The sequence below is a fragment of the Dendroctonus ponderosae genome, unplaced genomic scaffold, assembly GCF_020466585.1.
Source record: "Dendroctonus ponderosae isolate FM_Combo_2020 unplaced genomic scaffold, Dpon_F_20191213v2 Dpon_F_20191213_1, whole genome shotgun sequence".
Classification (NCBI taxonomy): domain Eukaryota; kingdom Metazoa; phylum Arthropoda; class Insecta; order Coleoptera; family Curculionidae; genus Dendroctonus; species Dendroctonus ponderosae.
The window spans coordinates 29,189,699-29,203,963 of record NW_026017110.1 but is presented as its reverse complement, the minus strand read 5'-3'; the positions used below and the strand labels follow the sequence as shown (position 1 = coordinate 29,203,963).

General features: G+C 36.2%; 1 long non-coding RNA gene across 2 annotated transcripts; it reads left to right on the top strand.

The window, feature by feature from the left end:
- Positions 1-6,221: 6,221 nt before the first annotated feature.
- Positions 6,222-12,299, top strand: LOC125505861. Of its 2 annotated transcripts, none has more exons than XR_007282498.1 (4): positions 6,222-10,977; positions 11,446-11,527; positions 11,610-11,739; positions 11,793-12,299. It is a non-coding gene; the product is annotated as an uncharacterized LOC125505861 (long non-coding RNA). The 2 variants fall into 2 exon arrangements; XR_007282497.1 differs by having other exon boundaries at positions 6,222-9,576; positions 11,793-12,298.
- The last annotated feature ends 1,966 nt before the right edge of the window (positions 12,300-14,265 follow it).

The window sequence follows — 14,265 nt, the reverse complement described above, 5'->3', positions numbered from 1 at the left end:
GAAACAGATTTTCTAGGAATTTTGGACGTTTTTGTTTTACTTCACCATTTACTTATAATCAAAATTTCAATGGCAAATTGCAAAAAAATCCGCTCCGAATATCCGAATATCCGAATATGAGAAAGAGACAATTTTAACGAAAGTTCCAATTTTGAAACTGATTTTTTCAAACTCCGCACGTTTTGGTTCAACTTACTTGTAGTCAAAATTTGAATGTCGAATTAAAAAAAAATACTTTTCATTCTTATGAGAAATAAACAAATTTTGGAATGAAACTGATTTTTCAATAAATTTAAATCGTGTTGCCCCCAAAAGAGTTAAAATTTATGTTTTCCATTATTCTCTTCTACTATTTTTATATTCATTCAAACATCATTTATTATGCTTTAAGTGGAGATCACTCTGTTTCTCTTCTCTAGCCCTGATAATGACTTAAGTACAGCCGTAAAACACAGATCCATGAAATATAGAGTTTTTCGTGAGACACTAATAGAACATCGTATACACAGAGAGAACGAATTCCATCCAAACTGAAAAATTTGAATAAAACTAAAACAAATTTAACGTTAAAAAGTTACAAGAAAATTCAAAATTTCAAATTAAAATCTGTTTTTCCAGCGTCTGGAATATGAGTGTGTCAACATTTCTTCACCTCGACAAGGCTTAATTTGGAATTGAAATTATATTTTCATAATTTGAAATAAATGACTGGAAAATTGAAATTTCGATTTTCAACACGGAAATTCGATGAAAACCCCTTTGAAAATCTCAATTTTGGACTTTGGAAAATTTGCATTTAAATTAGATTCAGTGAATCAACTGTGAACCCGAAAAAAATCTTTTTCACGCAATTTAGTTCCGATGGAAATTTTTTGTTACGATTTATGGAAACAATTGCTAACTGCAAGACCGAATTTACACTAAAACTGAAAACTTCGATTGCAAAAGTGGGAAATTTTTACTTCAATCAGCTTATTCGGTTTTTGACCTTAAGTAGTATTAAACCAAATTAGTCGATAGAAGAAATACGCACCGAAAAATTTCAGCCCTCAGGAAATTTTTCCTTATTGGTAATTAAACTACTTAAACTAATTAGATAAAATTATCTTCGATTTCAACAGCTTCCTAAAGCCAAAATTTGTCGAAGTCGAGCTTTATTTTGAAAGGCTTGCATTTTCAAATATTAATATATTTAAACTCGATAATTTACCTTAAAAATCGAGCTTTTTGAGTTAAAGAAAAACAATCAACTCCTAACAAAAGGCCTGAAAGTCGTAAGGAGTTCTTGCGGCTTTGAAGCACATTTTTATATTTTTTTTGAGATTTTCAAGCTGACTCATTTTCAAGCCAGTTGGGAGATTTTATTATTTTCGTTTATATACAGCTTGTTTCTAAGCATTATTTTCTAAATACTAATTTTTTTTAGTCATTTATTTGATTTCTTTGTCAATTAATACACATAATTAAGCAGTAGGACCGACTACGCGTATTTTAATATCAAATACAATAAACGCACTGGCGCCACTGATGATGGCTGAAATATAGCCGAAACGTGGGCCCATGCAAAATTATGATCTTCCTCCACAATCTTGCGACCGATAATTTCCATCAAAGTAAAAGTCGATTAAATCTGAACAAAAATTGTGAAAAAGTTACAATTCGAATTTGTAACATTCTCAATCTTAATTTAATTTTTTAGGTGCTTAAAATTTAAGACAAAATCTTAGTTTTTCTCTAGAAAATGTATGCTGTAATGTAGCTTTATAAAATCACTCCGAAGGACTCAAAAGCCTTTACTTGGAAATTAAATTATATATTTTTTACTCTAACTAATAACGACGGGAAAATTGGAATTTCTGTTTCAAAAATGGAAACTCGGTGAAATAGTTTTCAGAATCTCCCCTTTGGACCTGGAAATTCGCATATTGAAGTAGATTGATTGAACCAATAAACTCCAAAATTTAATTGTCTGTTGAATATCAACTTTTGTTAGAACAATTTTCCACTGTACGTTCGAAATTTTGCCTGTAAACTGAAAACTTCTATTTCAGAATTGAAATTTTGACTTTAAGCACGAATTTCTTTCAATTTTTGACCTTCACTTAGGGGCAAAATAAAAAATGGTCGAGTCGAAAGTCGAAGGAGCTTCATCTAAAAACTTGAGATTTTTCACTCGGTGATTGGATTCGTTCATTTTTAAATCAATCAACGCAAACAATGTAATGATACCAAACTGCAACTAATCGGATACATCAGATCGACTTCAAACAGGCTTTTGAGCTATATTTTTAGCTAATTTATCTAGTTCTTATTTGCACTCTATAAATAGTTGCAGATATCTGAAAAACATGCTCGTACAAAATCTCAAAATCTACTTCGATGATCGGGTTTCTATGCACAACGTACTTTAGACGAAGATTAAAATAGATATCTACTAATCTGCTGCTGATTCCGATAATAAACCATAATCTCAATTTCGAGCTCTTGAGCCGGGCATCAAAATATGCTGAGGCCGCAGTTGGGCTGGCTTTCAAAGTTTCTACCAACAAAATTGGTCTTCCAAGAAAAGGGAATTTTTAGCGTCCACTTGGCGCATTGAGAAGAGGCGTTTTTCGTTTAAAATCAGCCAAAATCACAATTTCCGCACGCAATCAGCGGCGCACTATAGAAGCTCCTCCCAAAACAAAAACGCTTGATAAAACGCACCGAAATATTCGTTTGTTGTCTGCAGATTATCTATACGAATAGTGGTAAACAAATTGATCTGGATTAAAATTAATTTAACTTGTCAGCAAATTTGTTATGAGCTTAAACTTTTAAGCACCGAGATAATTGCGATACATATAGTTTATCGGGAAAAATGATAACAGGAATCTATACAAGTACCTCAATAAAACTGTTTTTCTGTTCATTTTTTTCTTGCTAAAGCAGCAGGGTTCAAATCAAACTAACGAGGCGGCCAACGTAACATCTGAAAGTTCACATTTTCTGTGGGGTTTCAATTTCACTCCCTCAACGATATTAATTCGAGACCTCAGAGAACCATAAAACTGTCCAGGCACTTAATTTATTGAACTTTGCTCTATTCAATCAGCATCCAAAAGCTGGCTAGCCGAGTCAAATACTTCATTATTGTTCGGTTGCGTGGAACGATTAAAGTCCATTGGGGTTAAATCTGGCGATACTGGAGGCCACTATATCAGTGCGCTCTATTTAATTTACCTCTTCAATTTTATTTTTCGGTACTTTGCTTTGTACGTTTTCAGTTTGTTAAACTTATGCGGCGTTCATGGTGTTTTATATTTACACAGAATAATTTTATTACCTTTATTGGCCTTTTGTGCTTATTTATCCGAGATTTTTTGAGAAGTTTCCTTCCTTGTGCGAAACTGCTTTTACATTTAATGCGTATTTTACTATTTTTTTTGAGGTTTCTGTGGCAATTTTTTCATTACATTTCAATGGGATAAGAAACCAGATCAAGAGGAATTTGGTTGGAAACATGAATGGATTCAGGCGAACTTTTGCTATATTCTTTTGTTGATCTTTACATTTTCAGAAAGAAATTGACGTGGAAAAGTTAGCTGAGTGTAGAAAATTTTCCTTCAACATTTTCTGTTGTCCGTTTCGTCTGTTATTACCTTCTCTTATTGCGTGCATGTTTGGTTCGTACTCTAGTGTTCTCTCTTCTCTTTCTTGATTCTGACGATTCAATAACAAGCTCGTATGGGAGTATGAGGAAACGAACTTCAACTGAAGAAACCGATTAGAAAAAAAGATGTCAAGAAAGAGCTACGTTCTCCAACTGTAGCTTAAGAGGAAGAAGTAAGCAGTAGAGAAAGATTAGAAAATAAATCCAAATTGCAACAGAAACAGTTGACCAAACAGTAGACACGTCGCGCAGTGGAGTCTCCTGAAGAAAGGTAAACTTTTTAAGTTTTGAACAACGCAATCAAAAAGCTAACCTCAAATACATATGGGCCAAGAAACATGTGCCTGAGGATGCATGGTTGTCGATGTTAATCTATCAGGAAAACTAACGAAAATCACAATACTAAAGAAATTTTTGCTTTCTGGCGCTCCCAATATTTTGCTTCAGAACAAAGTAGAGGATTTGTCTATTTTGCTAGGCAAAAATCGAGAAAAATTGCCGGAACAGAACGAAGCTGATTTTGCACAAATTTTAAATATTTCAACAATTCAAATCCTAAATGATTTAAAGTGGCTTGGCAGACTTATAACGAATTATTTGATAAAATAGTGTCGTCGTGTACGTTATGTACAGGGTTATTGATTGGACCTTGGCCACCCTATTTTAACCTCTAATTTGAAATTTAGGGAAAAAGGTTAAATACAAAAGTTGTAGATATTAACGTCTAGTTTATTTAAAGATAGAAGTAATTGATACAGGGTATTTCAAATTCAAGCGACAGACCAAACTTAACTTTTTTCAAATGGACAAATCGAAAGTTTCCCAACATTTTTTCGATTGATTGGTCTGATAAAAATCGGAAACTTACAGTTTCTCATTATGACATTCAAAAATCATTAACCACATCTATTAGCTATTTTTTGGTCTGACAAGAATCCATTTATCGTCATTTTCGGATATTTAGGAATCATTTGAGTTGATCGGTACCACAATTTACCGATTACATGGAGTTAAATGGAATTTTTTTCTTCTAATTTATCAAATCAATTTGAGATGGATTTGTATTTGTTTCAATACTAATTGGTATCAATTTCAACCAATTCTAATGCAATTTGACAATTTTATTCTGCACTGGACTGTACAAACTTCTTCGTCTTCCCTCTGTAGCTCGCAGAGGATTTTTTTTTAAACCCACCAAAGTTGATTTGGCATGTAAGTTTTCCATATCTAACTACATGTCAAGGAACACTTAAAAAAAAAAAAAAATTTTCGCCAAAAATTTTTTCAACTCAATTTTTTCGAAATTTTACTTTTTATTTTTTTTATAGAAAACGAAGCTTCCTGTCGGAAAAAGCTGTTCTTTATAAAATCTCGGACCCATCGAGGACTGTCCACTGGTATTTTGTCAACTTTCCAACTTTCACAGTTTTCGAGAAATTTGAGCAAATATAGTTTTCAAAAAACTGAAAATATCTCGGCAACCAAAAGAGCGGAACTGAATTTGATCAGTCCAGTCCATCTGCCGTCTGAAGCTTCATAAAAAAGGTGGTATTCACGTTTTCGCTGCGACCGATTATAAGAGAGCAATTGACGATTTTCTAAAATAATGCAAAATTTTGGGGAAAAATTTCGAAAATTTTTTGGGGAATTTTTCCAATTTTGAAAATTTCTCTATCATAAGGACCTGTACAAGCGTTTTCGTCTTCCCCCTGTAGCTCACAGAGAAATTTTTCTTGAACCAACCGGTGTCGTGTAACTTTTCCATATATAACCACCTGTCCGGGAACAGTTCGGCAAAAAAATTAAAAAAATTTTGCCAAAATGGGTGAAACGCCTTTGCGATTTTTTCGAAATTTTACATTTTTTTTTTCGAAAACAAATCTTCCTGTCGGAAAAAGTTATTTATTATAAAATCTCGGCGGTTATTTTTTTACTTTCCAGCTTTCATAGTTTTCGAGAAATTTGAGAAAATATGGTTTTCAAAACACTGTAAATATCTCGGCAACCAAAACAGCTGAAGTGAATCTAATCAGTCCAGTCAATCGGCCGTCTGTTGCTCCATAAAAAAGTTGGTATTCACGTGTTCGCTACGATTATCTAAAATCATGCAAAATTTTACCCAATTTTGTTACGTAAAATTTCGGTCAAGTTTTGACATGGAGTTGATTCATATTTGTGTCAATTTCCACCAATTTTAGTGTCATTTGACAATTTTGTTCAATTTTTAAAATTTCCCTTCCATAAGGAACTGTACAAGCTTTTTCGTCTTCCCCCTGTAGCTCACAGAGGATTTTTTTTGAGCCAACCAAATTTGATTCGTCTTGTAACTTTTGTATATCCACCTGACAGGAAACAGTTCGAAAAAAAAATAAAAATTTTTTCGCCACAAATTTTAGTGGTAAAACCTGCGATTTTTTCGAAATTTTACAATCTATTTTTTTTCTAGAAAACGAAGATTCTGTCGGAAAAAGCTATTTCTTATAAAATCTCGGGCCGGTCGAGCACTGTCCACCGGTATTTTTTCAACTTTCCAGCTTTCATAGTTTTCGAGAAAATATGGTTTCCAAAAAACTGCAAATATCTCGGTATTGACTCGTCCAGAGGCCGTTTCATAAAATGTCCGGCTGTATTGTCTACACCCTTTAATGGGGATTTCGTTAAGTAATCACTATTGGTTATTAACTCAAGAACAGTTCAACTTTTGGGTGTTCCTTAAATCTCTTAAATCTCTACCCCATTCCAGAAAAACGCTCGTCAAATTGATGGATTTTTTCCGACTAATCCAAAAGGTCGCACGGTCATTTTTCGGAGCCGGTGCAGAATCTAAGAATAGCTGGATTTTTATTTAATCCGAGCCTTCCGGTATGCGGCGGTCTAACCGACCAAAAAAGAAAAAAACTCGAGTTTGATTCATAATTGAAATCTCGAAACGAAGGAATTCCCCTCGGGCGCAGCACGATCTCACTCCTTAGTGTGGGAATGTACTCGAAGTCTCGAACAGTAAACGGGCCTGAAGGAGCAGCCACGTTATCGTATTTCATAAGCGATGGTACCAATGGCGTAGGAGGAAAATGCATAGAAAAAACCACTTCTTTCAGGCACTCAACAAGTGTTTGATGACTGTGGAATTTATCGGCAAATTATGCGGTTTTCAATACTTCTTCTAGTAGCTTAGCAATTTTTCACTTAAACTTGCCACTTTTTTCTATTACTGTCCCAAATTATTATCACTTTTTTCATTCGTAATAATGTAAAGTCGTATTTGCAACGCAAACAAGGCGATTGTTTTAGTCAGACAAGTGCAAATATGCCAGCGTAGTGGAAACAATTGTTAATTTTGTTAGTAAGTTGTTATTAGATTTTTCTCCTGCTTGAATTTGAAGTTATTTCAAAAACAATTGGCTGAAAGTTTGGGTTTAAATCTCCCGCGAGTCTAGGTTTAAATCGTGCTCAAATTCAGGTTTTAATCGCACAGAAGTTCGTGTTTATTATATCCTGATAGTTAAAATAATGTAAAGTCGCAGTTTCAATGCAAGCACGTCGATTGTTTTAGACAAAGTGTAAATATTTATATATTTATATTATTTTCAAGGTTCCACTTCGCAACTCGTACACGAGTTCGGAATTAAACGGTCCACGAGTTCAGGTTTAAATTGTGCGCGAGTTCAGGTTTAAATCATCTGCCAAGTTAGCGTCTCCCGATTCCTCATTTATTATAGTAGGTTGTATGTAGAGAATTTGAATGAGAAGAATTTAAACCGAGCTTGAACTCGGATTTAAGTCACGAACGAATCCAGGTTCTAATCGTATGTTGGAATGGCTTTAAGACGCGTGCAAAATTGAGTTTAAATTGCGCACGAGTTCGGGTTTAAATTGCGCGTAAGTACGAGTTTTAATCGTACGCGAATCCAAGTATAAATCACGCGTGCATTTAGATTTGCTCGTCAATTGGGGTTCAAAACACCCGCAATTTCAAGATTAAATCGCGTGCGAGTTTTGTTTTAAATCTCGTGCAAATTCAGATTTAAATCGTGCTCGAGCTTGGATTTAAATCGCGCGCGAGTTCAGTTTGTAATCGTGTGCCAGCTTTAAAATGCGTGCAAACTTAAGTCTAAATCGATAACCAGTTCGGTTTTAGACTATTCTCGAGTTGGGATTTAAGTCTACTACGCGTTCGGGTTGAAATTCAGATTGGGATGCGTTTAGATTTAAATCGGTCGCAAATTTGGGTTGAAACCGCGCGCAATTTCGAGTTTAAATCGTGCGCAAGTTCAGTTTTAAATGGAGCTCAAAATTGGATTTAAACTGGGCCCTACTTCGGGTTGTAACCGAGCGCGAGTTCTGTTTTAAAACACGCGTAAATTCGGATTTAAATCGTGCTTGAGATCGGATTTAAACCGCGCGCGAGATCGTGTGCTAGATTGGTTTTAAGATGCTCACATGGTTGAGTTTAAACTATTCTAGATTTCGAGTTTAAAACGCTAACGAGTTTGGGTTTAAGTTGCGCGCGAGTACGGGTTTTACTCGCATGCAATACCAGGTACAAATCACGCGTGCATTTAGATTTAAATTGTTCGCAAATTAGGGTTCAAAACACCCGCAATTTCAAGTATAAATCGCGACTAAATTCAGATTTAAATCGTGCTCGAGATCGAATTTAAATTGCACGCGAATCGAGGTTCTATCTCTGTGCCAGCTTTAAAATGCGTGCAAACTTAAGTCTAAATCGGTAACGAGTTAGGTTTTAGACCATTCTCGAGTTCGGGATCAAGTCTAGCACGCGTTCGGGTTTCAATTCGGATTCCAATGAGTTTAGATTTAAATCGGTCGCAAATTTGGGTTGAAACCTCGCGCAATTTCGCGTTTACATCGTGCGCAAGTTCAGGTTGTAATTGGAGCTCAAAATTAGATTTAACTGGGCCCAACTTCGGGTTGTAACCAAGCGCGAGTTCTGTTTTGAAACGCGCGCAAATTCGGATTTAAGTCGTGCTTGATATCGGATCGGATCGAGTCCAGATGCTAATCGTGTGGTAGATTGGTTTTAAGACGCTCGCATGGTTGAGTTTAAATCGCTTGCGAGTTCGGGTTTAAACTACTCTTGGGTTCGAGTTTAAATCGCGCGCCAGTACGGGTTTTAGTCGTACGCTATACCAGGTGTAAAAGACGCCTGCATTTAGATATAAATTGCTCGGTTCGGTGTTAAATCATGCACAAGTTTGGGTTTAAATTCGGGTTCGGGTGCGTTTTAACTGCGCGAGTTCTGTTTTAAAATGATCGCAAATTCTGATTTACATTTTCATATTCTAATCGCAAGTAGCTAAAGTAATCGAAAGCAAGATTGGGTTTAAATCGCTTGCTAGTTCGGATTTAAACTACTCTTAAGTTCGAGTTTAAATTGGGCGATTCTTGGTATCTGTCTCGATTGAGGTTGGGCTCAAAACGTGTGCATTTTTCAGTTTAAATCGCACCGGAGTTCTGTTTTAAAACGCAGGCAAATTTGGGTTTAAATTGTGCTCGAGCTCGGATTTAAACCGCGCCGGTGCAGATTCTAATCGTGTGCTTGATAAGTTTTAAGACGCTCGCAAGGTTGAGTTTAAATTACTCTTGCGTTCCAGTTTAAATCGCGCAAGTGTTCGGCTTTAAATTGAGCGCAAGTAGGGGTTTTAATTGAGCACAAGAAGGGGTTTTAGTCGCATGCAATACTAGGTTTAAATTACGCGTGCATTTAGATTTAAATTGCTTGAAAAACACCCGCAATTCCAAGTTTAAATTGCGTGCAAATTCAGATTTAAATCGTGCTCGAGCTCGGATTTAAATCTCAGTCGAGTCCATGTTCTAATCGTGTGCTTTGGTTTTAAGATACGCGCAAGATTGAGTTTAAATCGGCTTGCGAGTTCGGTTTCAGACTGCTGGGTTTGTAGTAGGTAAGTATGGGTTTAATTCGCCGGCAATTATTGGTATCAATCACGGTTGCGCTTAGATTGAAATCGCTCACAAATTTTGGCTGAAAAGTTTAAGTTGCTCCCGAGTTCCGTTTTAAAACGCACACCAGTTTGGATTTAAATCGTGCTTGAATTCGGATTTCAATCGCGCGCGAGTCCAGGTTCTAATCGGGGGCTAGATTGGGTTGAAAACGCGCAGAAAGTTGAGTTTAAATCGCCATCGACTTAGCGTTTAAATCGCGCACTAGTTGGAGTTAAAATTGCGCTCAAGCACGGGCTTAAATCGCACAGGATTCTAGGTATATATCAAGCGTGCATTTGGATTAAATTCGCACAGAAGTTTGGGTTTTATTCGCGGGTGAGTTCAGTTCGCAAATTGCAAATCGAGCGCGAGTTTGGGTTTAAATCGTTCTCGAGTTCGCGTTTAAATCGGGCACGATTACGGGTTTAAATCACTGTTGATTAAATGTTTAAATCCACAGTTTTTGACAAGAATTTTGAAATTATAAAAGAAAAACTGATTTTTGCACATCAAAATGAAAACACTCTGTCAGGGCCCTATTGTGATTGTCACACCTTGTGTATAAAAAAAATATCAGTTATTACAAAGCACGATTATTTCAATACAATCTCTCCGGAAAGGATCTTTAATCCTTGAATAATGCACATTCCGATTCGGAAGTGTTTCTAATCGTTATCTGCACCCAAGTGGTAGTTCAAAACTTGCCGGTGTTACAATGGAAGTTGCGAAAACATTCCGTGCACATGTCTTTACATTATCGACTTGGGTGTTATCCAGATGTCGCTTTTAAACTCGCACTTCCGGGATATCGGTAGGAGGTCTGAAGTAGATGGAATCATCTGCTGGACGATGGAAGGTAGTAGTCAGTCACTCACTTGGTAGAATATATCTCTGACTTTGAGAGTGATATTGAGCCGCCCGATTATCTTAAGCCCCACTTTAGTGTTATTCGTAATCCATCTTCAACAAGAAGCTTGGAACTGGGCAAAGTTTACATATTTGAGGGCGTTTTCTAATTTTTTGCATTATCCACAGGGCGGTTACAACTTGCTTTACTTCGAGAGCTTGGGAACTATATGGTATTGAAGATGGAATGTTCAGTTTAATTTTTTTTCACTGTTCAAATATAAGGGTTTCAGAACATGTGTGGTTAGTTTCCAAATTGTGCTCCTCAAAACTTCATTGGAGATACTTTAGATATGCACACTGCAAACAGAATGGTTGAAGACAAACAGCCAAAATGTTGGGGAAAACACTAGAGGGAAGAAAATGAAGAAGAAGTTGCAATTTGTTTATTGAGAATTGCGATACAAATCATTGATAAAATTAACAAACAAGTGATCTAGTGATAAATCGAGTAGGTAGGCTCCTTATATCAAAGTAATTGAATTTTGCCTCTGATTTTCTATGAAACTCACCACGATCAAATTTGGATGTTGGCCCAAACTTGTTTCTTCACATGAGATATATGAAAAAAAGGTCAAAATGTACGAAACATTTTCTACTTAGACATCGGCACTCCACAGTCCCATAGTGGCGACTTTCCGAAGCTCACCGTTGTATTTTTTGACAATTCAATAAGTCGCTAGCTTTTTTAAGTCAGTCTAGGGATGGGATCCTATAACATCGATGGTAGACATCGATGTTGACGTCGAAAAGTAGTATCGATGTTAGGGAAACATCGAAGGCAGAACATCGATCGAACAATATCGATGTTCTGATAGTTTGCCGTTGCATACAAATTTCAAATTGATTAACTTATACTTAACTAATGTTATTTTACTACTACTATAACACTAAATAATCGACTAAATTTATTAAATTTATAGATGCCACATTTTTCGGTCACCTGACTGCAAAAAGAAGCTTTTTTCGGGTACAGCTGGAAATGGGCCGTTAAGCGGCTATATCGTATGTATCGGCACTATCAAAGAGTCCGCAGAAAATGTTTCTATCTAGTATCAACATCAAATGTTCGATGTTTTCATTTCAGGATCTAACATCGATGTTTTATTTGCTTGGTGCAAAATATTTGCTTCATATGGCGTGGTTGCCAGCTTATTTGTTTGTTCCCGGTGACTTGAAAGGCGAATATTAAACATTCGTCATTAGTATTGCTTGATGTAAGTGTAGACATTTTATTGAACTCCATAAAATACCAAATCGACTTTTTCAGGCGCAGTCGACAACATGGCTTGTAAATAATTTAAAGCTGCAAAAGTGATGTTAATTTTGCAGAATGTAACAAATTTTGAAAATAAATCAGTTTCTACAGTTTCGTTATTAATTCGCGGTGGTCGTTCTTTAAGTCTGCGTTTTTCTTGTTTTCCTTTATAGAACACTTCAAATAAAGCAGTTTCAGCAAAAACAAAACCTGGATCCTCCATAAATTAAACCACAAACACTCACAAAAGTTTAAGGAAAATCACCATTTTTAGGCTAAATTTCGAGCGGCGTTGCCAAACCGCGCAAAACGTTTTAAGTTCATGAAAAGTCTTTGGATAACTAGAGTGTCGATACATTCAATTTTGGTAGGTTTGAAATGAGATGGGAGAAAAACATCGATGTTTCGCAAATATCGATGTAATTCGTTCGATGTTCGATAGTTTTACCATCCATGTTGGAAATTTGGGACTTCGATGAAACATCGATGTTAGATCCTGAAATGAAAACATCGGACATTTGATGTTGATACTAGATAGACACATTTTCTGCGAACTCTTTGACAGTGCCGATACAAGCGATACCGCGGCATAGCGACCCATTTCCAGCTGCACCTGAAAAAAGCCTCTTTTTGCAGTCAGTTGACCGAAAAAGTGCCAACTATAAGTTGAATAAAATTAGTCGATTATTTAATGTCATAGTAATAGTAAAATAAAATTATTGAAGTTGAAGTTAATCAATTTGAAATTTGTATGCAACTGCAAAGTATCAGAACATCGATGTTGTCAAACATCACCGCATTGTGTTTGAAAGTGATAAATAAACCGCCAGTTGTCTACTGACGCGCTAGATAACCTCAATCAATGGGCGATGTTTGCAAAAAACACAATTATTATACATATTAGCGACAATTTTGCATGTGGAGTTATGATTGTTGATACCTGAAACAGGATTTAGCCGCAAACAGCATCGGATAATCTCACTTTCGTGCATAAATAAGCGATTTTCAAAAGTTTGTAAGTGTTTTTTTCCTAATTGGTGGGTCATCCAGGATTTTTTCTCTGAAAGTGGTTAATTTTAACTGAAAAAAGAAAAAACTAAAAATTCAAGTCTAGAAATTGGCAAATCGCCATTTTCAAGAGCAGTCGACAAACATGGTTTGAAAATTAAGTGAATCTGCAAAAGTGAGGTTAAATTTGCAGAATGTAATAAAAAAATTTGGAAAATAAATCAGTTTTCGTCAGTTTCAAAGTGTGTTGTTTTCTGGGTAGAAAACGTGCAGCCAAGCAAACCCAAAATGAGAAAATTTCATGCTCCTATCCCAGATATTTTCAGAATGGCAAAAAACGTATTAAAATCGCGACTTTTCGCACCCAGTATTTCTGCAAATTTCAACTTTTGACCTGTAGCATCTCCAGATTTTCCATTGTTTGATCACCCGGTTTATCAAGGTTGTATTTTATAATTGCATGTAATCATTCAGAGAAAACGAGTGACGCAAGTGAGTAGCAAAAACCAAAAGAAAAATGTCTAGATAGGAATGAAGAATGAAAAGTTGAGGTCTCTAGATCCGAATTGAATGCGAAAAGCAGACGAATTTAACTAGTTTTGCTGCAGATTACTAGTTTTGCTGCAGATTCGGAAGAAGAGCACTTCATATGGCTTTTCAAAGCCTCTGAAGATCTGAGAAAAGTTACTGATAGCTTGGGAATTTTGCAATCTCCCACACTTGTCAACGATGGAAGCTTTAGAATCAGATTACCGACTTTCGTTAGATTTAGGAGGATTTTGGCGCCCCCAAATTCAAACCAGCTCCAAAAATGGAATTTTCTCACGTCTATGACACAGGTCAGAAATGCAGTCGCCCGATAGGACCAAAATGATGGGAAAAGCGGCAGATTAGCCAGTCAATTCTCGGAATCCAACCCAGCGTGTAAACCGGCGAACGATTCGCTGCCTTTTTTGGAATTCCTTCTGAAAATGGGCCGAAATTGTTGGGAACGGCGTTGGTTGCTGGGTGCACGAGCACCGAGGAAGGTACGATCGGTGTTGCCGAAGAACCGCCGGCTGTGTGACCGCACGTTGGAATGCCAAGAATTTCTACACAATTCGCTCCTAAAATTAAATCAAAAGAATTCGAACTGAAAGGAATATTAGAAGAGCATCAGGATGCGATCTTTTTGCAAAAAGTTGCCTACATGTTTAATTCTATGCTCCCAAGCAGCTGGAAATGGGAATCATGGTTGGTAAAACAGGAAAAAGTTAGAAGAACCGTCATGTTGCACACGGGCAATGGATTCGATGGCTAAAAACATTAAAAACTGGGTTGAATGATAGCAAAATTATTCTTCTTCGTCAAAGTCTGGTACTACAGAGCAAAAACGTAGGATTATACACAAAACGAAATAAACGAAGCATTCGAGAATAAGAACTTTTACTTCAATCTTGCCTCCAAGAGACGCTTTGTAGTAAAACATGATAACGAG